Source organism: Siphateles boraxobius, unplaced genomic scaffold (genome assembly GCF_051911475.1).
Source record: "Siphateles boraxobius isolate OS27281-9 unplaced genomic scaffold, OSU_SipBor_1 81, whole genome shotgun sequence".
NCBI classification, from domain to species: Eukaryota; Metazoa; Chordata; class Actinopteri; order Cypriniformes; family Leuciscidae; genus Siphateles; species Siphateles boraxobius.
The window spans coordinates 905191-931321 of NW_027509210.1; the positions used below are offsets into that span (position 1 = coordinate 905191).

General features: G+C 39.1%; 1 protein-coding gene and 1 long non-coding RNA gene across 2 annotated transcripts in view; one reads left to right on the forward strand and one right to left on the reverse strand.

The window, feature by feature from the left end:
• Window positions 1-17376, forward strand: part of LOC143730774 (uncharacterized) — a 251597-nt gene extending 234221 nt beyond the window's left edge. Inside the window, exon 5 of the mRNA XM_077221363.1 lies at window positions 16982-17376. The gene's annotated coding sequence lies outside the window, so the exon portion shown is untranslated. The remainder of the gene's footprint in view (window positions 1-16981) is intronic.
• On the reverse strand, window positions 9979-10743 carry LOC143730788 (uncharacterized). The gene is made up of 2 exons (XR_013200623.1): window positions 10396-10743; window positions 9979-10149 (listed from the first exon to the last, which is right to left on the reverse strand). It is a non-coding gene; the product is annotated as an uncharacterized LOC143730788 (long non-coding RNA).
• Window positions 17377-26131: the final 8755 nt, after the last annotated feature.

Sequence of the window (26131 nt, forward strand, 5' to 3'; positions counted from 1 at the left end):
CCGTCCAGTCCCGTCCAGTCCAGTTCCAGCAGCGTAAATTTAGAATAAATAAATTACAATTCAGGATAGACCCTATATAAAACATAAAACATAGACCTATATAAAAACATTTAAAAATCATTAACCATAATAAACAAAATCCAAAACCATAATTAAGGCGTGTGACATCATTAAAGTGTCATGTGCAGTACAGCAGTGAGTGTGGAGAGGGCAGGAGGAGCTCTAAGTCGAGGAGTTCATCATCCTCACAGCCTCTGGAAAGAAGCTGCACTTTAGCCTTGTGTTCTTGCTTTAAGCTTCTGCCAGAGGGGAGGGTGGTAAACAGGTTGTGCGCGGGTGAGTGGAGTCCTTCATGATATATGATGCCCTGCTTCTGCACCTGCTGACACAGATGTCATCTAGGGAAGGAAAGCTGTCATGTGTTGTTATTCTCTTAGCAGACTTATACTCGCTGCAGCGCCTTCCTGTCAGCAGCAGAGCAGTTTCCATACCAGACAGTGATGGAGGATAAATGCAAATACAAATGCAAATAAAATAAAATAAAAATTATAAATGAAAAGAAACGAACAAAAATTTTTTTATAAGAAAACAAAAACAACCCACAGATAGCCACGGGTTACCTAAGAGTGGCAAACACAGATGCTCTCACTGCAAACACACTGCACGCCCACAGAAAAAGAAGAAAACACAAATAAAGCCAAACCACCATCCACACATTGAGGGAAACCCAGCCATCGTTGGCTTACAAAGAAATCTACAAAAAAGAAAGAAAAAACCCACAGTTAAGCAACATCACACAACCACCAGTGCTGAATACCAGCACGATTTAAAAAGTCACTGCATGAACTTTCGTTTCCTGAACGTTTTGTCTGGTTGTTAAACGCCCACAGCATCAGGTCTGAGAATGACTGAGAAGAGATATCAGGGGTTTTCAGAATCACACGATTCTAATGTGAATGAAACTTGTAATGCAAAAGATGTTGTATACACCACACTGTGTGTCGGAGCGGAGGAGAGGCGAAAGATGTCGTATATTCCCCGGGTTTAATAAAATCACATACATTTGCATAGAAATATCCTGACACACTTTACAAAGTCGGTCGAGATTGCCAACCAGTCGCAACAGTGATGGAAGAGTAATACAATATACTCAAGTAAAAATACTTCTCCTTCAATGAAACTTTACTTAATACTAATAGTACTTATTGTTTTGAGAACTGCATTAACTGTTGTGCAAATGTAAATAGTGATGTGAGAAATGCACCAAAGCGACTGAGAAAAACTGTAAAATATCCTTTGTATATACATTTAATTGAATTTATATTTGATCTTTAATTATTATTTTTAATAAATCTGCCATTATTAAACATTTGTTTGTTAATGAGAACACTTATTGTCCTGCAGTTGATTGAATGTATATGTCACAACAAAATTAACCATTTTTAACAAATTACTATTAGTGTATGAGTTCACATGTATGTGGATGATGGTGCACACACTGAACCAAACCAGAGTGTGTTTTTAAGCCTAGATTAAACACCTTGTGACACAGAGAACTGTGACATGTTTTAGATCTACTTTTACACAAACAGGAAGTCGTGGAAAACTCACACACGGTCTGTTTCCTCAGTGTGTGTGTGTGAGAATGTGCTGTGTGTAGAAGAGACCCAGTTTTGTGTTCAGGATCTTCAGAAAACACTCTCTGTGTGACAGTGCTCTGTTGTTGAAGTTTTGAGTTCACACACTGTCATTTGCTCCTGAACGTGTTCATATACACACTATATTTCTGTCTGGGGAAAAACTTGAGCTTAAACTGAACCATGCATACTACACTAAGAAATGCTGGGTTGTTTTGGACAAATTTGAACAAACCCAGCCTTTGGGTTAAAATTTTAAATAAAATGTGGGTTTGCTGGTGTGTTTCTGCCATGATTTTAGATGTATTGCTTCTTAACACTTCATTAAAGTGTCTCTGATCAAACCCGTTCACAAGAGGAACACAGTGTACTTTCTTTCTTATAATTCAGTTCACTAAAGTAAGTATCCAGTGAAAAAAAGTACTTTATTGGATTTGAAATATTCTCTTTTTGAATAGTACATTGCAAACATACTAAAAAAAATTCTATCTTTAAATATATTAAAAGTATATTAGCATCATGCTTTTACCTTTTTCATAATACAACTTTTAACACACTAATAGTATTAACACACACCTTCATAAACTTGATTTATGACCCTCTTTTGGTAGATTTATGACCCTATCACTGTTGTTGGTCTGTGTTTAGTTTTAGGTGAAGACAAAACGAATGTGAACAGTGTCATCTCAACAAGTTCACTAAATCTAGTGGAGTAATACACAGTCATTTGCAAAACCATATTTACAAACGTGTAACAAACTTACAAATGGCTCATGATTTGAGTTTTCTGTATTCTGTATGCATCATAAACGATGTTTGTACGGCATAACTTATTTTCTTAGTGATTCAACTTACATGTTGATACTTTGTGTAAACTGAAATCATAGATAGCTGTAAAGTTGCACTAAAAGAAATATCAATTTAGTCAAACACTCTCAAGCAGAAAGACTACCACTTAAGTTCTGATTTTGCATTTATATAAACACTGGATGTTGACAGTTCTCAAAGAGTCCAACAAACAAAATAGTGTTATCTGAATGAGACACTAGTGGAGTGATAAAAACATCACTTGCTAAACAAAATTGACAAACCTTCACAATTGCTCACAAATGGTTTTTGTGGGGGGTTTTTTATGTTACTTTTCAATGTATGCAGTGCGCTCTTTTCTTACTAATTTGATATTTTGAAACATGCTACAGAAAGGTTCAGATGGACGGGACCATTCATCACTGTAACCTTGATTTTTCTGAGAATTAGTCTTTATTGCTTCAGACACAGAGAAAGCAGTTTGGAGCAAATCTGGTGCAGTATTAAAGAAGTGTTTGGTTTAGTGTTGATGTCAAACCGAAACATTTCTTCATGCTTAATGCTAAAATAATGCACAGGTTTGACCTTGGAAAAAAGAAAAAAAGCTTTGTTTATTGTTTTGAAGACCCTAGTTATGTGAATGGAAAGGACTAAACAAGTAGTGCCATCAACAGAGTTGGGTGAACGTGTAACCAGTTTTTTCTGTAACCAGGTTAGATCTAAACGAACACAGATTGACATGAAAATGAAGTAGCTAAATCTTTTTAAACTTAATATATAAATCTATATAGAATGTAGCCTAATGTCCATCGGATGAGACGTAAAACCAAGGTCCTGACTCTCTGTGGTCATTAAAAATCCCATGACTCTTCTCGTAAAAGAGTTGGGGTGTAACCCCTACACATTCCTGGACACATTCCACCCATTAGCCCTTGCCAATCATGGCCTCCAAAAAAATCCCAATCCACTGAATTGGCTCTATCACTCTCTCTCCTCACCACCGACAGCTGGTGTGTGTGTGTGTGTGTGTGTGCGCGTGTGTGCTTGCGTGTGCGTGTGTGTGCTTGCGTGTGCGTGCGTGCGTGTGCGCGTGTGTGTGTTTGCGTGTGTGTGCATGTGTGTGTGTGTTTGCTTGCGTGTGCGTGTGTGTGTGTGTGCGTTCTTGCGTGTGCGCGTGTGTGTGTTTGCGTGTGTGCGTGTGTGTCTGTGTGTGTGCGTGTGTGTGTGTGTGTGCATGTGTGTGTGTGTGTGCTTGCGTGTGCGTGTGTGTGCTTGCGTGTGCGTGTGTGTGCGTGTCTGTGTCTGTGTGCGTGTGCGTGTGTGGTGAGCGCACTGGCGCTGTTGTACTGTGTCTGCTCACTGCTGGTGATTGAGACACCGACATGATTGTAAAGCGCTATGAGTGTACAGTAGTACATATGAAAGCTATGGCGTTATTTTTTAGTCAAAAGTTATGAGCGTGTAAGACATGCTCACGAGCACATTATGTTATTTCACACGCGCAAAAATGAACCTTCAGCTGGCATGATAAAAGTACTCGCGCACAAATTCAACAACTGAGAGGTGTACAGGTAGCTGCGAGCGAGCGCCTGGCATACTCTCATAGGTTAACTCTGCTTGTACAGTGGAATCCTGCTCGCGCGCAGCGGCTTCTGCTCGCGGACTGCTGTTTTGCTCGCGCAGTGGATTCCTGCTCGCTCAGCTGATTTCTGTTCCCTCGAGTCTACATGACTTTTGACAATTTGGGGGCGGAAACCAAGGAGGGCACTGACCCTCTTATGATTGGTCACTTTAATCGTAATCACAACCACAGGGACATCTTTGTACTTTGATTGACAGCTCTCATTACAGGAAGCACGGAGTCAAAGTATCTGACGGAGTTTTTTTTTATTTTTTATTGAAATATCAAGATTTACAGACAAACATGGCTGCATAACTTCCTTTTCTTTAGAATAGGATACAAGGACAATATAGTCAGAGGGAGCAGCTCTTAATACAACAAGAATATAAATGTAGTCTTAGTACAAAAATAAGGATATTTGTAAGCAAAATAAACATTTTAATAAATAAACGGTAAGGAATTATAATATAACATGACATAAGGGGAGAATTCAGTCTTTGTTCGTCCATTTATCTTAGTTGGGAAGTGTTTTAGGGTATCATATATTTTTTGTGCTTTAGGACCTTTCAAAGTTTTTAAGGATTTTATATACAGTTTAAATTCATTTAAAAAAAAAAAACAAAAAAAAAAACTCCGTCAGATCCTTTGACTCTGACTTCCTGTAATGAGAGCTGTCCATCAAGGTACAAAGATCTCCCTGTGGTTGTGATTACGATTAAAGTGACCAATCATAAGAGGGTCAGTGCCCTCCTTGGTTCCGCCCCCAAATTGTCAAAAGTCATGTAGACTCGAGGGAGCAGAAATCCACTGCGCGAGCAAAACAGCACTCCGCGAGCAGAAGCCGCTGCGCGCGAGCAGGATTCCACTGTACAAGCAGAGTTAACCTATGAGAGTATGCCAGGCGCTCGCTCGCAGCTACCTGTACACCTCTCCGTTGTTGAATTTGTGCGCGAGTACTTTTATCATGCCAGCTGAAGGTTCATTTTTGCGCGTGTGAAATAACATAATGTGCTCGTGAGCATGTCTTACACGCTCATAACTTTTGACTAAAAAAAGAACGCCATATTAAGCGCTATATAAATGCCTCATTCATTCATTCATTCCATAATACACTCAAAAAAAATTGTGTCTAAACATAAGATTTATGTATTTGAATTGCACATACAATTTCAATCCATTGGGATTACATTTAATTATTAACTAATAATTTTCACAAACATATATATTGAAAGTTACGCTGCTTTTTTAAACTAATAATAATGGTTTTTTTTAAATAAGCAGTTGCATTCATTGAGGCAAATAGATTATTTAATATCTCACTCCAATATAATTAACCTGACTGCATTAAAGTTGTTGTTTCTAAAGGTAAAGGTCTTTCAGAGCTGATGGAGAGCAGATTTAGATGATGACAGTAACATGACACATGTGTGCTGAAGACAGGAAGTGTGTGCTGAAGACAGGAAGTGTGTGCTGAAGACAGGAAGTGTGTGCTGAAGACAGGAAGTGTGTGCTGAAGACAGAAAGTGTGTGCTGAAGACAGGAAGTGTGTGCTGAAGACAGAAAGTGTGTGCTGAAGACAGGAAGTGTGTGCTGAAGACAGAAAGTGTGTGCTGAAGACAGGATGTGTGTGCTGAAGACAGAAAGTGTGTGCTGAAGACAGGAAGTGTGTGCTGAAGACAGAAAGTGTGTGCTGAAGACAGAAAGTGTGTGCTGAAGACAGGATGTGTGTGCTGAAGACAGGACGTTTGTGCTGAAGACAGGAAGTGTGTGCTGAAGACAGAAAGTGTGTGCTGAAGACAGGATGTGTGTGCTGAAGACAGGACGTTTATGCTGAAGACAGGAAGTGTGTGCTGAAGACAGAAAGTGTGTGCTGAAGACAGAAAGTGTGTGCTGAAGACAGGATGTGTGTGCTGAAGACAGGACGTTTGTGCTGAAGACAGAAAGTGTGTGCTGAAGACAGAAAGTGTGTGCTGAAGACAGGAAGTGTGTGCTGAAGACAGAAAGTGTGTGCTGAAGACAGAAAGTGTGTGCTGAAGACAGGATGTGTGTGCTGAAGACAGGACGTTTGTGCTGAAGACAGGAAGTGTGTGCTGAAGACAGAAAGTGTGTGCTGAAGACAGGATGTGTGTGCTGAAGACAGGACGTTTGTGCTGAAGACAGGAAGTGTGTGCTGAAGACAGAAAGTGTGTGCTGAAGACAGAAAGTGTGTGCTGAAGACAGGATGTGTGTGCTGAAGACAGGACGTTTGTGCTGAAGACAGGAAGTGTGTGCTGAAGACAGAAAGTGTGTGCTGAAGACAGAAAGTGTGTGCTGGTGTGAAGGACCAAAAGGGAAAGTTTGTGTGACCGGGAGAAACTCCTCCACAAAACGCATGCATGTCTGGACTGTATTTACTAATTAAACTAATAATAAATAACTAATTAAACTAATAATAAGATCAAGGTGATTTCCCCTGAAAGTGGTAAGTCCCGCAACCATAGCAGCAAGTGAAACCTCAATATATAATATGGACACAGGTAATACCAAGAGACGCGAGAATGTTATGAGTTACAAGAAGGAATATGATCAAATCTGTTGAGTGTGATCACTGTGAAAGGTTGTTTAAAACCAGACACACTAAAATAAAGATGAACAAATAAAGTAAGATCAAGGTGATTGAGATGATTTGAGTATACAGTGACTGTATGAAATATTGACTGATAAATCAGCTGATATTTGCGTATTTGACTGTACAAATGATATTTCAGTGATTAAATGTCATCATTATATTATCATTATATCAGTCGTCAGCTCTGGATCTCTAGATTACAGTTTCTGTGTCGGTCACTGAAACACATCGGCCTATTGTTCAACCTATAGAAATAATACCTAATATAATACAAAACATACAATAACACACACAACTAACACACTTTTATCAAATGAACAGCAAATCCAGGTCAACTGTAAAGCAGTGCTAGTCTTGTGGAAACTGCAGATGTTCCACATATTACACAGAATGGCTTTCTCTAGTTTGTCCATCTTCACACACAGTGTCCTGATTAATCCTGTGCAGTAAGACACTGGTTTGTGTTATATGTGTTTTATTGTTTTTTTTGTGTTGGTATTGTCATTGTTACTGATCTTTTGCAGTGACTCCTGGATTCTGGTGTAATTCAGAATCAGAATCAGAAAGAGCTTTATTGCCAAGTGTGCTTGCACACACAAGGAATTTGTTTTGGTACTGAGGCTTCCAGTGCATATATACAAATACAACAAGAAACATAATACTACAAATTATAAGAATAAAAAATAAATGAGAATAAAAGTATCACAGTTGGGTTTAGTCAGAATAGACATTTCAGATTATAAACATATTTACAGTGTTTTGAATATTAAAAATAAATAAATCTACATATAAGTATCACCTGAGTTGTAGGATATTGCACTAAACAGTGGGAGTATTGCACTTACAGGCATATGCCTTGGGAGGAGTGTTAACTGTTCAGGAGGGAAATGGCCTGTGGGAAGAAACTGTTCCTGTGCCGAGATGTTCTTGTGGCCAGTGATCTGAGTCTCTGTCTTGACGGTAACAGTTCAAACAGGTGGTGTCCAGGGTGAGTGGAGTCTGTGATGATTTTACCTGCTCTCTTCCTCACTCTGGAGGAGTACAGGTCCTGGAGGGATGGCAGGGGGGCACCAATGATCCTCTCCGCAGTCCGGACTGTCCGTTGTAGTCTCATGATGTCTGATTTGGTAGCTGAACCAAACCAGACAGTGATGGAAGTGCATAAGACAGACTCAATGACGGCTGAGTAGAACTGAATCAGCAGCTCCTGTGGCAAGTTGAACTTCCTCAGCTGGCGAAGGAAGTACAGTCTCTGCTGGGCTTTTTTTTACAATGGAGTCAATGTGATTGTCCCACTTCAGGTCCTGAGAGATGGTAGTGCCCAGGAACCCGAATGACTCCACTGCTTCCAAAGTGCTGTTCATGATGGTGAGTGGGGGGAGTGCTGAGCTGTTCCTCCTGATGTCCACGATCATCTCCACTGTTTTGAGCGTGTTCAGCTCAAGGTTGTTGTAACTGCACCAGACAGCCAGCTGTTCAACCTCCAGTCTGTAAGCAGACTCGTCCCCGTTCCGGATGAGACCGATGACCCTGGTGTCGTCTGCAAATTTCAGGAGCTTGACAGAGGGGTCTTTAGAAGTGCAGTCATTAGTGTACAGGGAGAAGAGCAGTGGGGAGAGAACGCACCCTTGGGGAGCGCCAGTGCTGGTGGTGAGAGTCCTGGATGTGTGTTTCCCAGTCTCACTCGCTGCTGCCGTTCCGTCAGGAAGCTGGAGATCCACTGACAGATCGAGGATGGTATGGAGAGCTGGGTCAGTTTGGCTGTGAGAAGATCAGGCATGATGGTATTGAAGGCCGAACTGAAGTCCACAAAGAGGATCCTTGCATAAGTCCCTGGTCTGTCGAGATGTTTTGTAACGGAGGCCAGCTAGTAGTTGCTGTGCATGTAAACCTCACTCCTCTGATCTCAAAAGGTTCTCTAGCGACAGATGCTAGGGGCTGCAGTCTTTAGCCTCCTTGTTAGAGCGCCTGACTCTCATGCCGGAGACCCGGGTTCGAGGCCCGCTCGGAGCGGGTCGAGTGGGACCCGAGTGAAGGGGGTTACATTGGTGCCGTGACCCGGATGGGAGTGAGGTTTAGGGGGGTGAGTGTAACGGAGGCCAGCTAGTAGTTGCTGTGCGTGTAAACCTCACTCCTCTGATCTCAAAAGGTTCTCTAGCGACAGATGCTAGTGGGTGCAGTCTTTAGCCTCCTTGTTAGAGCGCCTGACTCTCATGCCGGAGACCCGGGTTCGAGGCCCGCTCGGAGCGGGTCGAGTGGGACCCGGGTGAAGGGGGTTACAGTTGCAGGATATAATGCAGTCCCATGTTGACTGCATCATCCACAGACCTGTTTGCTCTGTAAGCAAACTGAAAGGGATCCAGCAGCGGTCCGCTGATGTCCTTCAGGTGGGCCAGCACCAGTCTTTCAAACCACTTCATGACCACAGACGTGAGAGCGACAGGTCTGTAGTCATTAAGTCCAGTGATTTGGGGTTTTTTGGGGACCGGAATGATAGTGGAGTGCTTGAAACAGCAGGGAACTTCACACTGCTCCAATGATCTGTTGAAGATCTGCGTGAAGACCGGGGCCAGTTGGTCAGCGCGGGCTTTTAAACAAGCAGATGAGATGCCGTCTGGGCCTGAGGCTTTCCCATTCTGGTGCTTTTGTTGCTTGTGTGTAATCTGCCCATCAGTGTCTGAAAGACTTTTCAAAGTCTGTATCCTCTGGGTGTCATTTGGCTGTAAACCCGCTGTAATCGTCTGCCAACGGGATCTGGATTTGTCTGGACTAAATAAAACATTACCCCACCTCAAGGCAACAGTTAACACTATTAACTCCCACTAATTGAGTGTGTGTGCAGCGCACGGAACCCACTCGATGAATGGGTTTACTAAAACATTTTTTGAAAATGAAAGGCATACATTTAGGCTTTAAAGCTCATGCAAATGTTAATCTCATGTACATTCTCAAAAGTTAATTATGTTATATGCATGTATGTCGCTTTGTACAGAATCATTTATGGCTCCTGGCTAGCCTAGAAATCTAGACGCACCCTAGCAGCAGCAAAAATTATTTTGCAGCAAGTGTACTCTAGAAACTCTCCGTTAACTTTCGAGCTGGAAAAAACAAAAACTGGTCAGGCCCAATCAGATCGTGTATAGAGTTGTAACGGTGGCTGCCTCCCTAATACAAATAAATGACTTTAAAGAAAAGTTCAGGCGCCAGACAGGATTAAACCTGTCAAACAATTAACTTAACCCAGGATAGCAGAAAAGGTAACCACCTGTTACACAACAAATTATAATAATAATCCCAGAAAAAGGTCAGTTCGCAAGGGATATTTATTTTTCCACACATGTTCATAATCATAAATCACTCAAAAAAAAAACGAAATGGACCCACAAAAAAAAGGAGAAAAAAAAACAATCAGAAGTGAAATTCACACTAGCGGTCTCTGGTCGTCGAGATCTGTGCCGGGAACAGACCGCGTCACGCTATCCACGTTTGCAGATTCGTGTCCACATTCATTCAAAAAACGAAATTGTCCATAAGGAAAAAAAGAGAGAAATAAAAAAGAAAACATTGGATAAACATCTCATTAAATTCGTGGTAAATTACCAACATTAAATCAACAGCACAATCATTTTAAATAAGCACACATAATGTGCGAATATGAAAGCTATGTGAGTGGGTGCGTGCATGGATAGAAGTGCGTGTAATGGCCGCGCAGAGGTACTGACCAAGTTTGCAGATATTGTAGGCACCAATGAGTATCGCGGGTCATCAGACACCAAGATAGGTGGACAAGCAGTTTTCCGCGTTGCCTTCAGAACAGCTCACGACGGTCGGTCTGGAAGCGCACTGCTTCAGTCACGCACCAGACATATTACGTTTCACATGAAACAGCTGATTGACACGCACGCCGTCTTTCCACCAAATCATCACTCATACTGGCAAACCTCATGTGCAAACAAACGGATGACGCTCCAAATTCAGGTACTTCACAATCCCTTTAAATACAACTTCCTTCCGTTGTTAATTGACACGCTCCACCCAAAATCACGCTAAAATGAAAGTGAAAGTAATCAATGTTGTGGGACAGAATATCTTATTGGCCACAGAGTGAGCCACCCACGGCCACACTTAACGCACACCAAACACTGACATACTACAGCGGCGAGACAGTGAATCCATAAACCGTGACACTTGCGTTATTCAGCCCGAGGAGGCGATAATGATATGATAATGACAGAGTTTAGTATTCACGTCAAAATCTTAGAATTGCCTTAATGTATTTATTGCGTCCGAATGTTGTGTAGAATAGCCTATTACAAGTTAGGAAATCCAGTGAGGAAAAAAGTAATGTCTAATCTCAGAACAAACATAAAACAAACACAACAGAACTAATGTAGGCTATATAAAACGTATTTACATTAGCATGTTTAAACGAAAGGGTTTATTGGCTACTTTCATTAATTTCATACGCTACTCCACATAGGAAGAACAATCATGCCAACTGACCTGATGCAGACACATATCTGAAGCTACTGATACTTATAACACTTGTTTTACAATATTACAAACGTTCTCTCTGTAGATCTGGCTCTCCACTTTTAGACACGCACTTGCGAACCTTCCCTAAGCGCTTCAGTGTGCCATTTTGCCTATATAGGCTTTCGTTTTTCATGTCACGCGATTTCATTTCAAATCAAATCAAATCCTTTTATTGTCACACTACCATATACACAAGTGCAACAGTGGGTGAAATTCTTAGGTGCAGTTCCGAGCAACATAGCAGTATGACACGATGTGACGTAAACAATTACAGCAAACATCAGATTTACATAGATTACACATCTAATGTGCGCACGATCTGATAAAGATACACAAGCATGTTAACAAAGCCTCGAGTCCATGCTTCATCTGTCCACTGACTCCGCCTTTGTGTGTAAGCCCATATAAAATAGTGTGAGATCAGCAGTGTGTGTACTGTTGAGACTAGGATTATCACCGCATGACTTTATCTTAGTCATCTCTCTTCTTCTCACAGGTGAGAAACATGTTTCTAAACACATGATTTAATTAATCATTCAACTTTACCGAAGAGCTTTATTTTCTGACTTTTTTGTCTGATTATTTGCTATTTTACCATAAATGCGCTGATAGCTGCTACTTGTAAATTATTGAACGTTTGTAATATTTTAAAAGGTTAATCATTGTTTGTCACTATATTCCTTGTCATTGTTTAAATTAGATGTAGCCTAAATCAGGAGGAAACACATGAAGACATAAAGAGTGAACACATTTAAAGAAGTGTGTGAGATGGAGCTGGAGTGAACAGTAGATTAGGTGTGTGTGAGGGTGATATCACGATTAAAATGTCTCCACGATCAGCTTTTGAAGAAATATCGTAGTATCGTGTTAGTGCATTCTGTCAGTTCAGTTCTGGCGTCTCCGTCTCCGTACAACACGATGCACTTCACATCACATGTTAACGCAGAAATAAAGTTACATTAATGGGAAACTGCAATTCACAAAAGTTCATTATTTGCATGTGCTTTAAACAGTTAAACATGTCATTCGCTGGTTGATGTGCTGTGAGAAAAGTTTGTTTTTTTCATCAATGAAGGTTTTAATAACCTTGAGATGTGTTATGACTGATAATAGTGCTGGTGCTTCAGAACAAGATCAGACATGATGAACTCCTCAAAAGCAAAAGCTGTTGAAACACTGTTTTATGATTTTGTTTCATATGTTCTATTGTATGCAAAATAACTGAAACATTACAAGTAATGCAGTTTTTGCAATCCAGCTGGTGTTAATATTAGACAGTTATTGTGCTATGACTATATGTTCATGTTGGATAGAGAACCAGTGCTAGTGTTTAGACAGAACTATTAGATATTGAATCAAGTTTGCTGTGTTTTCATGGAGTTTTGTTTTTTTGTTTTTGCATAAATGTAGACTTAGAATGACTAATTGTGTAATGTAGTTGTGTTGCTGTTATGAATTAAAAAAAATAGACATATAATGCACTGAAGTATTTAAACCACAGGATGACCTAAATCCAAAAAGTTAACTCGCAAAACACTCCACTTACACGTGAACCGCTCTCAAACACAACTTTCAGATGCTGTACGGAATTCAGTGAGAATAAAACATAATCTTCAAAATAAGAATCGCAATCATCAAATATACAAAAAACCCTCGCATTAAATGTAGCATTAACGGCTTATTTTCAGTGTTGAGCAACAACAGCACGGAATAACACTAAACCAACACTAAACCTGCACAAGACCTCCACTCGACAACAAGAGATGAAAATCACACACAGACACACTTCCTTACAAAACTTCCTGTGTGGTTTCTTTATATATATATGTGTGGGAGTGGGTTTAAATGTCTCAGTTTTAATTTGATTTGACTTTTGGTTGAAAATAATCAAAGATTTTTGAAAATGAACAGACATGCTTTGCCTTTTCAACCCCCTCTTGTAACGGATTGACCTAATTAATTTGCCAAGCAGGGGTTTCAACCTACTAAATTTCTTTAAAGTCAGTCAACCATACAAAGGATTCAAACATAAAAAAAAGTTGGTACCCTTAATATGTGGATGAATAATTACTACACAACCAGCAACAGGCTCAATTCATATAGACTGTTATTAGTTTTTTGAGCAATATAATATTCAGTCAGGGGAAAACATTCATGGTTCACAAATGTAAACAAAAACCCTACAAAACCAGAAACCAAAAAATTATTAAATTTTGAAGAAAAATAGCCCAGAAATTCAAATACTCAATGGGGCTCATTTAACATGTTAAAATCTTTCAACACAAACAAATCAGTTCATTCAAAAGTTAAATTCATTCAAATTCAGTTAATTCCTTTTCAACTCATTTAGAGTGCAAACCCCCAGTGTCACAAGTCCACATTAACAGTTCTTGACCGAGTTTTCAATCCAGCATAGGTGCTGGTACATGCACTTAGACCTTTAAGTCCATTCAGACCAGCACTGAGCAACCAGTCCACTGTGCAGTTCAAAAAGAGCTTTCTCAGCACTTTAAATAATACGTACAAAGTATCATGGTCAACAGTCTCAACTGAAAACCCAACATAAAAATATAAGAAAAAAACAATACTTGTTTGGTTTTTGCCCAGTCAGTCAGTTGATGATCTGTCCCAGTCAGTCAGAGAAATTATCTGTCCTCCATTGCCGTTTGGACCATAGGTAGTTTCTCTGAACATCCACCAACTTCCAAAAGATCCATATATCCCAAGGCAAATCAATGAAATGTTCCTTTTACCTCACAGGTTGTTTAGGAGATGTGCAGGGATTAACTTCCCAAATCTTTCCACTGCACAAGGCATTGCTCAACTGCCATCTTCAAACTCTCTTAAGCCAGGTGCTCCACTCAACATGTGACTCAGAACATCATGTGACTCAGAACATCATGTGACTCAGAACATATCCGTCACACTCTTTCTACCACAAGGGCCACTTTGAGTCCCTAAAGACACAGAAGTGCTGACAGTGAGCAATACGTGTGTACAGAGATGGTCTGATAACGGTCACAACTTTAGTACGGTGGGGGAAGTTGTGTTATCTGATTGATTGGTTTGAATGTCTCACATTTGAAAGCCAAATTTTTTCATCCATAAAACCACATTCTTTCATCTAAAAATATATATCTAAATGACGTCATATGCTCTCATTGAAAAATGCGGAAAAGTTAGTTCATGCGTTCATGACATCAAGGCTAGATTATTGTAATGCTCAACTGGGTGGTTGCCCTGCACGCTTAATAAGCAAACTACAGCTGGTCCAAAATGCAGCAGCTCGAGTTCTTACCAGAACCAGGAAGTAGGACCGTATTAGCCCGGTTCTGTCAACACTGCATTGGCTCCCTATTAAACATCATATACATTTTTAAATATTGCTGATCACTTACAAAGCACTAAATGGTTTAGCTCCCCAGTACTTGAGCGAGCTCTTAACGCATTATAGTCCTTCACGTCTATTGCAATCTCAAAATTCTAGCTAGTTGATAAAATCAGAATCAGAAAATTAAAATCAACTGCTGGCGGTAGATCCTTCTCCTATTTAACACCAAAAAACACATCTCTTTGACCTGACATAGACATAGAACATTATACATTTCAATTATTCAAATCAGTTAAATGATTATTAAGCTGCATAATCTACGTCAGCCGGAACCGGGAACACTTCCTATAATACCTGATATACTGGTTACATCATAAGAATGGCGTCTACGCTACTATTAGTCTCTCTGTTTATCCCGAGGTTTACTGTAGTCAGCCGGATCCAGGCCATATCCAGACCAGATGGAGGACCTGCGCCTAGAAACGACCACAACACATGATGTAGTCAGCCGGATCCGGCCCGTATCCAGACCAGATGGAGGACCTGCGCCTAGACACGACCACAACACATGATGTAGTCAGCCGGATCCGGGCCGTATCCAGACCAGATGGAGGACCTGTGCCTAGACACGACCACAACACATCAATCAATCAATCAATCAACATTTATTTATACAGCCCTTTACAACACTCAAGGTGAACCAAAGTGCTTTCCAAAAACAACAACAACAATACAAAGCAAAATATAAAAATAAAATATATAATGATGTAGCAGGTCCTCCATCTGGTCTGGATACGGGCCGGATCCGGCTGACTACATCATGTGTTGTGGTCGTTTCTAGGCGCAGGTCCTCCATCTGGTCTGGATATGGCCTGGATCCGGCTGACTACATATAATGATGTAGTCAGCCGGATCCGGGCCTCATCGACACGACAGCCGTTGCCATTGATCCTCAACAAACTCCATACCGGCGTGACTCCGATCTTCAACCAGAGGAACTGGATAATTTTCTGAATGCTCTGATCAGATCTGACTTCTGACATATAATGCCTGAATCATAATCATAATCATACACTGTTGGTTCATTGGCCAGAGGAGAACTGAGCGACTGAGTCTGGTTTCTCCCAAGGTTTATTTCTCCATTCTGTCACTGATGGAGTTTGGGTTCCTTCACTGTTGCCTTTGGGTTTTGGATTGCTTAGTTGGGGACATTTAATTTAATATTTAACAATATTATTGATCTCCTGCATAAACACCGTCATGAGAACTGAACTGAGCTGGACGATGACATCGCGGTTTTCTCGCGGTCTCTCCGCTATAAACTAAACTAAATTGATGGACAAATTTCATAAAGTGTGGTGAACAAAAAGGCTTATAAATCTTAGATAGAGCTTCTAAATTAGAGCAGCTACTTATTTAATGCTTTTTACACCTTTTACATGTTGATATAAAACCTTTTTATATTGAACCGTTTTATTCCTGTACTGGAATTGATGAACTGTGATTTATTGTCATGTTGTAATGGGAAATAAAGTGATGTTTTGCATGCAAGAAAGTATCTGTATAGTTTTAATTACCAATGTTCTTCTTGTGTAAATGACAGAATGACGTTTTTTAGATTAAAGGATTCATGAGCAAAGATGCTTTAAAGTGATGCTTAACTTTCATAACTTTACAAAAATACTTTAGCAATTTACAAAATCATCTTTCTTTGATTCCTCTGCCTAGTTTATTTTCCTCGTATCTATAGAGGGATTAACTGGAACATGAGGAAAGACTGATGCTGATGGTTAATTTTACTGCACTTTTATATTCCTTTTATTTTTGATACTACATTAATCTTACTTTAACTAAACTGTTTATGTCATCTGTGTGATTGAACAGATTCAAATGGAGTGGAGAAAGAAAATCAGCAGCTGGAGCCTCAGAAATCACAGATCAGCAGAAAACAAGAAGACTGAGAGAAAAATGGAGGACAGAAATGAGACACAAACCAGTGAATCACAAGAGGAAAGAGGACAGAGACTTCATAGATGTGACAGTATGGAGAGACTAAAGCCAACATGTGAGTGTTATTATAGTCTTGCTAGATTTACTATTATTGTCTTCACACGTACCAGATGTGTGATTGTGTTTAATTGACAGATTGTGTTAGACATAACAACGACAATGAGGATAATCTGATATATATTTGTGATTTCTAGTCTCCTGTGATCCAGACGGGCCTGTAAAGGTTGATTTTGATGTCAAAACTGAGGCGAGATTCTCATCAAACCCTTCATCATGTTCTCAAGAACACACGACATCACTGACGTCCAGATACCAGAAGACCTGAACATCTTCATCATCATCAGTCTGTGATGCACAAGACTTAAAGACTTGAAAGATTGTTTCAGACTAAAGAACAGTTTCTTCCTCAGATGTGTGTCTCAATCCTGCACAGCTGCTTTAGTGACACACTAGTGTTTCCTACCTCTGATAGTGTGTATCGATGGTGAACACTTGCACATGCTTTATGTATTTATATATACATATATACCTCACCCAGGTCTTACTCAAACCCGGGTCCTGGTCTTCCAGGCGCTCAAACATGCAGGCTAAAGACTGCAGACTCCAGCATTCAGGGAAGTGAGTTTTTACTCACACAGCCTCCGTAATTGACACAGACTACTAATTGTCCTCCGTTACACATACACACAAGAAACACACTTTCTGGACAGCTGGTCCATCACAGTGTTCAGTTCACTGGAGAACATCTGCAGTCGTCTGTAATTGATAGAAGCCCCACCAAAATATTCATCCACTAAAAAACCTAAACATGTTATTCCCTTGGGGCGTTTAAAAGACAGTGTGACTTATTTGATTTGTTTTACTTTTGTTATTTGTGTGTGTGGTTGTTTCGATTTGCCACATGACTACAGCACATAATGCATTCATTCAGAATTACACTACGGATGCCTGTGTAATAACCCTTCTAGCGGTTTCGTAAGTATACCTGATGACTAATTTAATTAATTAATTAGCTATGGATCAAACTGGGCTAATATCAGAACTCTAGGTCCGACTACGGCGCCTGAAATAATAAAAAGTCAGCAGAAAACAGACAACACAACCCAAGTAAAGCTAAAGAGATGTATTATACAATTAATGACAGTTATTTACATTCCCTGCCTATCTGAGCCGGCTTCCTGAGCGCACATTTGCACAATGAACCCAAAATAAACAATTTCAAACAAAAGAAAGAGTCCGTGAAAGTTTTTGGTGTTTGTGTGTGTTCTTCAAAGTATATGTTCGTTTCACTACCCAGGTACAGTAGATGTATGTATGTTCTTATTTGTATGTAAATTAAGGCACAGGATAATGAGGACTCGAAGATGCCACGGCTGGCCACACCAGGCTCTCAGTCCGCTCAATGATTTCTGTGGTTGGCTCGCCACTGACCGCCAGGGTCAGATTCAGATGATTTATTCCTCTCTAAAATAAACAATCTATGTATACAGTACAGAATACATTAGTACCTATTGCCTCATTTCCATTCAAGTGGAAATCTTCAAAAAAAAAACTAGTTTATTAGATATTAAACATATACGTTGTGAAAAATACAGGCTGTCAGTCTGTGAGTTGGTGGGGATTTTTTAATTATTTCAGTAGGCCTACATACTATTTTTACATTAGTCACGTCCAGTGTGTGGCATCAAAGCACTGTTATGAGTCAGTCAGCAGCATATCAACCATTTCAGTGAAAAAGGCTGCTTTATTCAGGAACAAACAATACTATGGCTATCAATGTCAATAATTGCTTTTTCAAGAGTGAATCCCGCATAAATGCGGATGTAATTCCCAAAACTTTGCAGCGTGTATGTGTACGTGGCCATTGGCCATAGCAGCATGAAAATTACTTATTACTTATTTTCATCAAGATGCTCTAGCACTCCCGTAGAACCAGGACTTAATATTATTAACTCAAAGGTGTAATGTGTAATATTTCTGAGGATCTATTGACAGAAATGCAATGTGGGTGGAGGTTTATTATTCTCTGTTTTTTTTTAAAGCTAAAATTAGCTTCACCGAAGAGGCACCAATCCAGCAGTCCTGTCACCGATGTCACGCGCACAGCGCTCTTTAGATGTGGGGCGGGAGTTTACATTTCAAAGAGACATGGCAACAAACTTAATATAAATGATTGTAAATAATTAATTCACGAAATTTACCGTATCCATTAAATGCATTTAATTAGATTTGCCATTATTATTTTTACTAAAATACAAATATCTGAGTCTATTTTATACTTCTTATGTGGGGTCCCTAATACTAACGTTATAATCGTAACGTTACGCCGTCATACCTGTGTGTTTTGTACCAGACTGCACACACACGAGCTTGGTGACGTACATAGTGCGAGACGAGAGATGTAGTTCATTGAGTGATTTTCACATAAAACTAAATGTTACTCTTCTGTTTTATGACAAACTGTGACTTTCTTGACTTTCATAATTATCTTTTAAATTGACAAACATCATATGTGTAATTCAGGGCACAGTTCAGACAGAATAAAAAGATAAGTTGTCTCTCGCCATCGACTACCATACAATTTTTTTTCCGAAATAAGGTCCCATGAGCCGGAAGCAGAGGGGGGGGGGGGGGGGGGGGGGGGGGACTTAGGCTCTCTATAGGGCATCTAGTCTCTATATGATGTCTATTTTTATATCTATGGTGTTTCTGAAGAGCATTTTTAAAGCCCAAAGTGGGCGGAACCGGCCGTTGCCATTTTGGCGGATTATCCGTCACTCGCGGATAAACGAAAATGTGCAGCGAGGCGGATTAGCTGAGGTGACGCGACGCTAACAGACAGCAGACAAACGCTGGTAGTGACATCAGCAGCAATCCAACTGTCGCTCAAGTGGCCACGCCCTTAATTAATTTAATTTTGTTTTGTATTTATTCTGATATTTAATATCTAAAAGTTTGAAAAATTACCGATTACTTGTAACAAGTCCTTTTTTTTACTTTGATCCAACGACTATTTTTTTTCCCTATAGAGAATACTGCATGCTGCTAGACTCACACGTTTTACTTCAATGCATATCAGCAGTCAGTTTATGCAAGTTTATGATTTAAATATTACAGTCTTGACTACAAAAATGTATTGAACATTTTCCATTATTGTCTAGGGGGAAAAACGTTGACCACTATAATGGGGCATGATGTCACACTGTAAGCCGTCTGTTCATTGACACTGACTGATGAAATTGACACTTGAAATTATTTCTTTAAAAAAATATTTCTCAACATATTGGTACTTAATATGTATTATGGGCCATTTAATGGCTTTTCAGTGAAGTTTAAACAGAAAAAAACCAAACAAAATAAAAAACAGCAAAAATGTGTAAAAAATGATTTAGGCTATGTATTTGTTTACTAACAGTGCTAGAGCTCTACTTTAATAGTAGAGGAATAAAGTATTTAGGAATAAAGTTAAATTAAGTGAAAATAAGGTGCTAATTTAGCTTTATTTCATTTAACTTAGTTAATGACAGCAACATATGGTATTATTAATCACTTTGGTACTTTGAAGCAGTAAAGCAGATTTTTTATACTACAAACTAAATTTTATTTGGGATCCTGAAAACTAGTGTGTGTTAATGAGTTTGTCCACACGGTGGCAACACTGACCCGAGCCGCGTCTTTCAGTCTCAGTCAGAGGAGACTGGAGGACAAGAACAACACGCTACTGTAAATCTGCTGTTCAACCCGTTAGTACATTTATTGTATTAATTATCAGTTATAATATAAATCTCAAATGTTTGGTCTAAACTCTGAATTAATCCGAATCTTTGTTTAATACCCAAATTATTACTTTCGTCATGTCCGATTTAAAATTAACCATTGTAGATTTACGCGCGTAAAACTCAGCTCGTGCTGACTAGATGGTCACATGACAAATTTGTGAAGTTTATGAATTGTTTTGAGCAATAATTAATGTAATAAATGAATGAAACCTGGTAGACACAATAGCAACTGAAGAATATATTATTTCAGAAATAGCCTACAATATAACAACAATTTGAGTTCAAGAGTGTTGTTTTTTTAGCAAAAACCTCCCTAATTCTTTAACTGAATCAGTCTATGATAACTATAATGTAAAAGCGACACAGAAAGCAGCTAGATGAGTTTGAAACTGAAATGATAAAAAAATGTTTATTGATAACTGTTTACTGTTAACTAAACTGACTTTACTTAACTAACTGTAACCTAAAACACTTAAAGAATTGATAGGATTGTGTGATGACAGTTCACTACTTCAGTCAGTGAAGCCATGAGAGATTAAATCCTGGCAATATTCCCGTCTTCCCACAGGAGAAACCACTGAAAGATGGAGTTTGAGGAGGAACCCTGCAGAACAAGAGATGAAGATACAGAGGAACAAACAGGTCTGTGTTTTCCTTCATCTTTTTAATGACCGATGAGGAACATTAAGATGAAAACTCATACAGTAACAATTAGGCCGCTGTACGTGAGCTGTATCGTTCAGTTTCGTTCCGACAAACGGGGCACTACATTTTCTTTTGCTCAATTTGTTCAACGTTAATAAAAGGTATCCAAGTAAAAAGCTCTCCACGCATTATCCTGCAGTTAATGAGAAAAGTGTAATTTATTGACGCACTATATTGACTGCGTATTGAGACATATAAAACTGTTTAGCTAGATTTTCAACCAATCAGCAAAATGTAAGTAGGTCAGAGCCAAAATCAAGCCAATATCACTACGCACATGTAAACATGGAGGAGGACGTACAGTAAGCAGCGCATCTTCATCTGATGGCGGCGATCAAGCTCGATTAAAACCCGTAAAGTGTATTCTTCATGTCGGAAAAGATGGTGGGAAAGGTCCGCAGCCCTTTACTGAAGTCCGATGGGAAAAAATCAAGCAATGTGCGAAGGAATGGCTCAAAACGTCGGACACTACGGAGCTAGCTATTGATCCCATGCTGCAGGTAAGCTACTTTCATAACATATGAATATTTTTTCATTATTTTTGGGTGATGCTAATTTACAAACTTTTGTCACATCAGAAAAGGCGAAAAAGAGGATGACCTCATCCAAGAGTACAATGTAAGTGACTAGAATTATTCTATATTTATGGTGTTTTGAGAAATGTGATTGTACATTGTTTTTATTTATAAAAATAGAAATGCAACTTAAACAATAATCTTTTTTCCAATTAAATTATATAAAGCTAATGTGAAAATATTTAACACAAAATAGATTTTTGTCAGCCACTATATGAAAAAAGGTAACACTTTATTTTGATGGTCCACTTTAGACATTCTACTGACTATAGGTAACTGCAACTATGTTAACTTCATCTATTAACACTAACCTAGCAGTCTACTAATACTCTGAGTTAGTTGACATGTAGTTACTTACAGTTAGTAGAATGTCTATAGTGGACCATCGAAATAAAGTGTTACCTTTTTCATATAGTGGCTGACAAAAATCTATTTTGTGTTTTTATATTTTTTAATATATTAATTAAATATGATTTAATACCCCCCCCCCCCCACACACACACACACAATAGTCTCACCAAATGTCATTTTACAGTTATTTTATTTTTTATTCCTGAATACACCCTGTTATTGTGAAAGTCTTTGTGGTCCACTGAAACATAATATTTTTATGTTTCAGTGATTACAAAGAAAATAAACTATAATGGTTTACTTGTAGTTGTCTTAGCATTTTAAGCTGTTATAAGAAATTTTTACAACCGTACACAAATCAACTTTATAATTATGGACAGACTTTTGAGACAGACAAGATAAAAATACTTCTTTAATGTTTGTTTTACAGTGTGACAATGGAGATATCCTGCAGCACATAATGAAAACTGCCATCTGCAAGAGGGATTATCAGGAGGATTTCAGCATCATCTTGGAGGGGATGCAAGTCATGGCATGGCTTGGAAAATCTGGCAAGAGCCTGTGCTGTTCTTCTTGGACTCACGTATGCACTAAACCTCACCTACCCGAAAGAACTGAGGCACACTTCTGAGGCCTTTCAGAAGCTCTTCTTGGAACTGGATGTTTGTCTTTGCAAGTTTTCCCCGAAATTACTAACACTTAAAAACAAACTCATGACTTAGATTGAGACAATGCATTATGACCAAGTTCTGCTGAAAAAAAAACTGCATTGATTGATGAACGTTTAATATTGTTCTACATACAAGCTTTCAGCAAGTATAATCTACTCAAATATAATATGTGTAATATTGTTACCATAATTTTTTTAAGTAGATATAGCATGTAATATTTTTTACAGTGTACATGTAGTGCAGTTACTGCTTGTGTATGCAAATTGACAATTCACCATTAAATGTGTTATTTTGAAAAGTGTTATATATATCATAATTTGGCTTAATTCTATTTGTTATTCAGATTTTACCTCAAATATTACCTTTGAATTGGAACAACATAATGAGAAGTAATTGGGATGTTAATTCTACAGTAGTTTTCTTGATAATCTTATGTTTACTGTGCCTAGATAGCAACTTCAGGTATATCACACATTTCAAACTGGTTTATTTTGTACTTCAAGTGGTAATTCGGCATTTTTTGGGTTTATATGATAAACAGGTTTGAAAGTGAAAAATTCCCTGTTTTCCCTTTTTTCTAAATGGGCACCTTTAGCATGATTTTTCTCAAAAACTGCAAGGTTGTGTGCGGATAACTTTTTCCTAAGGAATCTCTATATATTTCTGATGTTAAATATAAAAAAAAGTAGGTAGTGCCCCACTTGGTGGAACTAAACCCTATTTCTAGGCCTCTTTTAGGCTACCAACAGCGGCCTAATGTTTGAACCAGAATCAGACCCAGATGATGAAGAGACTCCGGCAGAAGAAACACAAATGAGAATGGACCAGGACGTCTCGGAAAGGTTTTTTGATACATGTATGTACTTATAGAGTTGTAATCGCGCCCTCTTTGCAATTATGGATGTGCAACACACACACAGACACACAAACTGTGATAACATTGGCGGAATTTTTTGAAACTACAAACACAAATACTGTGATAACGTTTGCTACGTACAAACGAAATTACATTTATGCGAGGGACATGTTGCGTCATGTTTACATTACTTGTTGTCGTACATGTGGCAAATGTGAGAAGATGGCCTTTGCATAAACATAGCAATTTTGATGTATTGTCTTTACAGAAAACATGCACAGTTTTTAATACAATATCTTTAAAAATATATATTTATAAACGTGTGGTTACACTATACAAACAAGGTTTAAATTATATTCACAGACATATCCTACGACGACGACAACCACTTTAGACGCATTTGTTGTTGAATTGGCTGACATCGACTGTTTGACTATTGCTCAAAAATCCTAAAATACATTTACTTCTACTGGAGGTGACGTTGAATCGCGAACAGTAGGCAACGATCCACACTTGAGGATTAACTTTGAAGCAAGACCTGCTTTGAATTGCCCCCCGTTCACAAAACAGTCTGACAGAAAATGATTCGCGCAAACATAAACATGTTTTGGAAGTTTAAGTGGCGCCTTTAATTCGTAAGTAAAATCCATCCACTGCGTTTTCATTGGCTCTGATGTCGGAAGTAAGTGAAAACTACTATGTACATTATAACATCCCACAACAGAACACTTATGTTTCTTAGGAGACATTTTCGACAAGGCAGCACAAATCGTCAGAACACCGGCTGTCGTTGAAACAATGGAGGCTGGTGTACAGATCACCGAGGGCGGGGTCTATGCCAAAACCACAGTGTCAATCAAACCACGTTGGTGGGGCTTGCGCAATTCTACGTCACATTGCACCGAACCTTAGAACAGCTCGTTCTGAGACGGTGCTTATGATTTATTGAGATTGTAAAAAAAAAAAACACTGGGTGGATTTTTACCATTCTAGGTTGGTTTTGCTCACACACTGCCAACACACATTTATGTTCAAACACCATGTAAAAGTGAATTTTGCATAATAGGTGCCCCTTTAAGTGTTTTCCTCCCTTGTGCTTTGTCGACATTCAGTGGCGAATGTAAAGTAATGCAGTGTATTCTAATTACTGCTATTAATCAGGCTTGGGAGGGTTACTTTAAAAATGTATTCCGTTACAGTTACAAATCACTTCATGAAAAAAGTATTCAATAACGTAATCCAAGTACCACAATATGAAAGTAATGTTTACTGTTTTACAAAACTGATTACTTTTGGATTACTTCAAGGACAGATATTATTTTAAAAAACAACAACTTTTATTTATTAAGAATTTCACAGCCCTGAATAAAAATTTATGTAAAGGACTATACAGACATCTAGTGGCTACAGTATGGTATTACAGATTATTTTGTTTTATTTTTAACTTGACATGTACAAGGAAAAAATAAAATGGAAATGTTTCTTCAACAGGAAAATAGAGAATACAAATTCATTTTTTTCAAGAAAATATAATAAATAATTTTTAGACAATGGAAATGTTTCTTCAACAGGAAAATAGAGAATACAAATTTCCAAGAAATTAAAGCATTTTTACCCGTGGGCAGCATCGTTTCTAGCAGCAGTGATATAATCTGTGTCTGAGGAGATTGTTGTAGAGAGCTGTTATTTTGCGCATGCACCAGCGGGTGGCACACGTGACGTGAGTCATTAATCAACCAACGCTTAATATAGTGTTATTATGCCAAAATACAGATTTATTTAGTTTTAAATGAAACCATTGTAATCCTGAAAGTATCCCCCCTTTTTTCATAAAGTAACTATAATCTGATTACTTCGTTTTTTGACGTAACTGTAACGAATTAAAGTTACTGGATTTTTGTATCCTGATTACATAACGCCGTTACATGTATTCCGTTACTCCCCAACCCTGCGATTAATACACACATAACAAAAAGTAGGGGAGAGCGGGGCCCAACTAACACTTTTTGACTTTCTCAATTTGTGTAAATCCGCTTGGGGTTAAGAGAATTTATTTTCCCTTTCAAGGGAACTCGAGCTGCGTCAAACGCTGTGGGAACGCCCCTGCGTTGTGCGTCATGAAGCACGTATGGAATCAGCCCAATGGAGAGATGGAACGTCATAGGCGGGTGACGTCATCGACCAGGAAACTATAGAGCACCCCATAAACACAAGCGCAACAGCTTTCTGTGCCTTCAGTCGCGCTATATTTGAATCTGTCCCTGTGTGAATATTGTCTGTCTTTACATACTCTGCACCACACAAACAATTTATATATATATATATATATATATATTAAGAGAGATATGGCGAACGAACAGCAGTTTAGGAAGTGTGTCCCTCCCTGCTCGCGTTATTTTACGAGTGGGGATACACACGTTCTTTGTGTTGTTTGTTTGGGAGTGCAGCATGCCCAGTTTGCTCTCGAGGGAGCGGATTGTGAGCATTGCGAGCGTCTGCCATTAAGGACGCTCCGCTCCCGCCGGGCGCTCTTCGAGGAGAGCGGTTCGGTGCGCGCTCCCCGCGGTTCGGGTCCCGCTCTTGCCGAGGCAGAGCGACGACGCGAATCGTGGGGATCGCAGATGGATCTCTCAGCGGGGTTAGA